This window comes from Dasypus novemcinctus, chromosome 14 (assembly GCF_030445035.2).
Source record: "Dasypus novemcinctus isolate mDasNov1 chromosome 14, mDasNov1.1.hap2, whole genome shotgun sequence".
Taxonomy (NCBI): domain Eukaryota; kingdom Metazoa; phylum Chordata; class Mammalia; order Cingulata; family Dasypodidae; genus Dasypus; species Dasypus novemcinctus.
In genome coordinates, this window is record NC_080686.1 from 17,139,689 (window position 1) to 17,145,967 (window position 6,279).

Genomic DNA, 6,279 nt, shown 5'->3' on the forward strand with positions numbered 1-6,279 from the left:
GTTTCCTGCTTACATAGCCAATCCCAGCCCAAGTCTGCAGTGTGTCCTGTTGATGGATGACCAACTGGCTTCCAGCTCATTGTGCTGGGGTTCTTCAGTTACTCCTTGAACCATCAGACTCAATCCCCAGGAAATGAACTCATCCACAGTCCTTAGAGCCTTAGCCTGTGGATAATACTGAAGCTCTTGGAGATGAAAAGTGACATCAAAATGAGTAGCCACTTAAAAATAGTATGGAATTACCATATTACCGCACAATCCCACTTCTATGTGTAAACCCCAAAGAAGACCCCAAGAAAACGGCTTCTCAAACTGATACTTGTAGACCAATGTTCATAGAAGCATTATTCACAATAGACAGAAGGTGGAAACAACAACGTGGTATATACATACAAAAGAATGTTATTTAACCATAAAAAGGCAAAAAGCTCTGATCCATGCTACAACATGGGTGAACTTAGAAAACATTATGCTAAATGAAGTAAGCCAGACACAAAAGGCCACATATTATATGATTCCCCTTATATGAAATATCTAGAATGAACAAAGTCATAGAGATGGAGAGTAGATTTGTGTTTACCAGGGACCAGGGGGAGGAGCAGTGGGGAGTTATTTTTAAGGGGATGCAGTGTTTCTATTTGGATGATGTAGAAGGTTGATTATGTGCCCCAACAAACACGTTCCTAATTTTAATCTATATCCTTGTGTGTGTGGGCCCTTCTAAATAGAGCCTTTCGAAGATGTTAGTTTTTGTTAAGAATTGGCCAACTGAATGGGGATGGACCTAAATCCAGATGCTGGAAACTTTACAAAGCGGACCTAGAAGTCACAGAAGTGGATAAAGTAGACATCACCATGCTGTGGGGGACAAAGATACAAGCCAAAGAACCCCGAGGATTGTTGGCAGCCAGCACCAGAACACTACGGATTCTAAGAGAAAGCAAGCTTTGCTGACACCTTTATTTTTAAAAAGAGTCTATTAATTTACTTCTACCCCCCTTGTTTACGCTCACCGTCTGCTCTCTGTGTCTGTTCATTGTGTGCTCATCTTCTTTTTAGGAGGCACCAGGAACCAAATCTGGGATCTTCTATGTGAGAGGGAGGCACCCAATTGCTTGAGCCACTTCTGCTCCCTGCTTGTTGTGTCTCTCATTGTGTTTCCTTGTTGTGTCTCTTCGTTGTATCACTTCATTGTGTCATCTTGTTGCACCAACTCACCACGCCAGCTCACTGTCTTGCTCATCTTCTTTAGGAGGCACTGGAACCTAAATCTGGAACCTCCCATGTTGTAGGTGGGCACCCAGCTGCTTGGGCCACATCTGCTTCCTCCTTGCTGATATCTTGATTTTGGCCTTTTAACCTCAGGAACTAGCTAATAAATGCTAGTTGTTTAAGCCAACCCAATGCGTGGTATTTGTCACATCAGCATGGGAAACTAAGACAGGTGATGAAAAAGCTTTGGTAATGGATGGTGATGGTGGTAGCACAACATTGCAAATGTAAATTAATGTTATTGAATTATATACTCAAAAATGGTTGCATTGGGAAATTTTATGTGGTATACAATGTTACCCCAATAAAAAACAAAACAAAACACGTGCAGCCATACTTCATCATGGTAGAGCCGTATAGCATCTCTACATAGCATTTAACTATGTCTTCGTACTAGGTAAGGCCAAATATTAGTTTTAACTAAAGAGGGAAGGGTTGGCTCTGATGGAGATAATTCTTTTCCCTCAAATTGCCATGTATTCCTTGTGGGCAAGGACCAGTGCTGCAATCAGAATTCCAGGCTAAGAAGTCAGACTGCGTTCACACCAACGGTGGGATATTGGGCAGGTCACTAAACGAGCCTGCCTCGGTTTTGACCTATGGCTACAGGTGGGAATAAAAATAGCGATACTTCAAAAGGTTCTCAGGTGGTCCCTTGGCAAGATTAAACCGGTTAATGTCTGGAAAGTGCTCACAGCCTTGCCCATCATAGAATAAGCTTGGGGCCTAGGTGAGTGGCTGCTAATATCATCATTCTGTTTGAAGGACCAAGATGATGAAGAGAGAGTAAGAAAGGAGGGAAATGGAAAGAGGAAAGCAGAGGAAAGGAAGCTTCTTGACAAGAAATAAAGATAAACCTCATACATGTTGTCTCGCATATTATTTCCTTTAATTCTCATAATGACTTTGTGAAATAAGTAAACAGTTAATATTGCCTGAGAGCTGGGAAGAGGACTACTATGGAAAAGGAGCTCACATTTGCCAGATATGATGCTTAACCCACTGCTGATTTAGCTAATTAAGTCCTTCTAACTCCAAAAGACTTATTTTGTGTATTAATTTATTACTCCATTTTTTTTTTAAAGCATTGGATGGGGAAGCGGATTTGGCTCAACTGATAGAGCATCCATCTACCATATGGGAGGTCCAGGGTTCAAACCCAGGGCCTCCTGACCCATGTGGTGAGCTGGCCCTTGGGAAGTGCTGATGCGCACAAGGAGTGCTGTGACACGCAGGGGTGTCCCCTGCGTAAGGGAGCCCCACATGCAAGGAGCATGCCTGCAAGGAGAGCCGCCCAGCGTCAAAAAAGTGCAGCCCACCCAGGAGTGGTGCTGCACACAAAGAGAGCTGACGCAGCAAGAAGATGCAACAAAAAGAGACACAGATTCCCGGTACCACTGACAAGGATACAAGCAGACACAGAACACACAGCGAATGGACACAGAGAGCAGACAATGGGCAGAGGGGAGAGAAATAAATAAAACAAACAAAAATAAAAATAAAAGCATTGGATGGCTGACATAAATTTGTACCCTGAAATAATGAGACAAAAAATGAGGGCCAAGAATGGGAACAGCTCAGGATGATAAGGGGGACACAACAAAGAGGCTGTGAGGATGGTCTTTTAAATAGATGAGGATTCTGAGGTTCTGAGAAGTTAAACGTGTTCTCTAGGGCGGCCCAGCCCGTGACAGCGTCCCCCTTTCTCTGGGTTCTGGGGCTAGTTGCACTGGCTTCCCCAGTCTAAATGGTGGTGAGGAAGGGGGAAGAAAGAGAAAGTAGATAAAATGGAAATGGAAAACAAGAAGAAAAGATGGGACGTGGACTTGGCCCAGTGGTTAGGGCGTCCATCTACCACATGGGAGGTCCATGGTTCAAACCCCGGGCCTCCTTGACCCGTGTGAAGCTGGCCCATGAGCAGTGCTGATGCGCGCAAGGAGTGCCCTGCCACACAGGGGTGTCCCCCGCATAGGGGAGCCCCACGCGCAAGGAGCGCACCCCCTAAGGAGAGCCGCCCAGCGCGAAGGAGAGTGCAGCCTGCCCAGGAATGGTGCCGTACACACGGAGAGCTGACACAACAAGATGATGGAACAAAAAGAAACACAGATTCCCATGCCGCTGATAAGGATAGAAGCAGTCACAGAAGAACACAGCGAATGGACACAGAGAACAGACAACCGGGGGGGGGGGGAGGGAGGGGGATAAATAAATAAAAAATAAATCTTAAAAAAAAAAAAGAAGAAGAAAAGATGGAGAAAGAGAAAAAGCAAAGTAAGTTCCATAAGAGAAGGGAAAAGAGAAGAGGAAACAAGAAGTGAACCTCAGGTTTTGTGTGCAACCCTGGAGTCTGTCTCCAGGATCTGAGGGCTCAGGTCAGGGGTAGGAGGAAGGGGGTGAGGGGGCAGGGGTGGGGGGTGGCTGCTTTCTGGTGGGAGGGACACAGCGTCCCTCCACCTCACAGTGGCCTTGCAAGGGTTCTGAAGTTTACCCGCTGGGGCTCACAGAGCAACCATCCCCTCCCTGACATGACAGTGAAAACTAGAAATGGGATCCCAGGCCTTTAAAAAAATGCTATTTTGGAAGTAAGAGAGGGGGTGACAAATGTGTGTGGTAAAGCTCCCAAAGCACGGCTCTATCCAGTCGACAGCATTTATCTCACTCACAGAGAATTTGGGTTCAGAGTCTCTGATATTTTAAATTTGTTCAAAACTTGGTGAGTTCATACTAGGTGACCAGTACTGGGCACGTGGGAATGAAAAGTTTAATAAAGCAGAATCTAGAAACTCGCCGTTCAGTGGGGAAGAAAGACGTGAAGCTTAGAGTTAAAATGCAGTGCAAGTGCGCTTTCGAGGGTGCTCCATGTCCCCTGTGATTTGGGGACCCAGGGACAGAGCCCCTGACTCTTCCTGGGGGTGTGAGCCAAGACTTGAGTACAGGAACGCCTGTTCTGCTGGCTCTTAAAGGATGGGCAGGCATTTGCCAAGTAAAGAAAGGAAGAGAACGGAATTGGAGGCAGAGCCCAGATCCAAAGAGGGACCCCGGAAATCAGTATGTTTGTTCTGGACTGATGAGTGAGCAAGACGGAGAAGTGAGGAAGAGGGGTGGGAAATGAAGCTAGGAAGGGGGGTTGCGGCCAGACGGTGGAGGACCTTTTCTTTCCATAAGCCCTAGCTTGCTCCGAAACCACAGGATGCTTGTGTGTGCTTCCTGCAGGCAGTGGGGACGCCCTAGAAGCTTGACAGGGACATGGCCTTTGTGCTGGCAGTGGGGGGCAATGGAAAGGGGGTGAGGGTCCATGGTGCAAGGAGGATGTGGGGATGGAGAGTTGGACTCAGATTTGAGGCAGGATGGTCCGGATTTGGGGACTGGCTCTGGGGGCAAGAGCAGAAGGAATGGGGGGCTAACTCCACGTGTTACCATTTAGGAGAGCAACCACTAATGATCACATACATCAGTTTAATTTAGGGGACTCGAGGCTTAGTAGAGTCGTGAAATCCATTTCCCAAGAACTCCTGTTCTGAAATCATCCGTCTTAGCTGGCTGGGAGCAGTATGGTAGTGTGGGAAACAGCACTTGGCTCCTGTCGCTTATGGGCCATGTCAACTTGGGCAAACCACGTGCTTCTCTGAGCATCCCTTTCCTTCTCTATAAACTCATGTGGACAACCTCTATTCTCGTAGAGTTGGGAATTCAATTTATACTTTATATGAGTAACCTAGTCACGGCTCAGGAACTCACCATGTTAGCTTTCTTTGAGTGTAAGAAGAATCTTGAGTGATGGAGAGAAATTTGGGAAAGCCGCTGCAGTGGTTCTCCTGCCCCTTCTCTCCTCTCCCCTTTCTCTCCCTCTTTACTCTTCTCCACATCCTCCCCTTCTTCCCTTCCTCTTCCTCTCCCCCTTTCCTCTCTTCACCCCTTTCCTCATCTTATTCTTCTTTTCCGTAGCTAGATTCTGCAAGTCAAGAAAGCTGAATGTTTGTTTACTTGTAACTAGAAAAAGGGCGAAGGGGTCATTTTAGGGCCTCTATTTGTGGGTTCAGAATTTAAATCACTAACCAAATAAATATTTAAGTTACCTTACTTAAAATCACCTTTTCGTCCCGACTGGTCTGTTTCTAGTTGCTCTCCTCTCATTTACTCCAAGTCGTCAGGAGGCAGAGTTGGAGAGGCAGTGGCCAAGCAGGTGGGAGGACTGAGCACGCCCGGATGGGAAGCTCCCCAGCCCGGCTTCCAGCCCGATGAGCGGGCTCTCACCGGGCTCCAGGGACCCCTGCACCCTGCCTGACTGCACGATCGTTCACATGCACCTTTGCTTGTCTCCCTCACTAGATCTCCAACGCAGGGACCTTGTTCTAGTTGTGGGTTTATTCCAGCGTCCACCACAAGACCTGGCACGGAGCAATCAATGAGCAACTTCAGGGACCCTGTGTGCACTGGCCTGTTAAGGGTGTGGGTGGAGCTAAGGCTACTCCTAACTCTCCCAAGGAGACTCTGGGCCATGCGGAACTGGACCCTCCACGGCATGTATGTACAGGAACTCAGGGTTTAGGGAGGATACACTCTGGAGTCTGAGCTGTCAAGACTCAGTCTCCCAAAGCCCTTCTAGGAAAACTTCTGGCTGGATATTCCATTCCCAGGGATGGAGCTCTTTTAAGGTGAAAGAACATCCAGCCAGGAGATTGTTCCTCACTGTCAACCAGGACACAGTAGCATCATATCCTTGGCATATATGTATATATTAGGAGGTACCAGGGATAGAACCCAGGACCGCATACGTGGAAAGCAGGTGCTCAACCACTTGAGCTACAGCCTCCCTTCTTTGCATATTTGAAGGAGTCTAAAGTGTTGGCACTTTTAGATTATTTGTATTTTAGCAGGTGCATGCCGAAAAAGGAAGAAATGTTTGCAGATTGCTCCCTCCCTGAGTTTTTATGACACCACTGCACGGGGGCGGCAGTTTGGGAGCCTCCTGCCCCCTGCCCGCTGCCCCTGCCCGCTCCCCCTGCC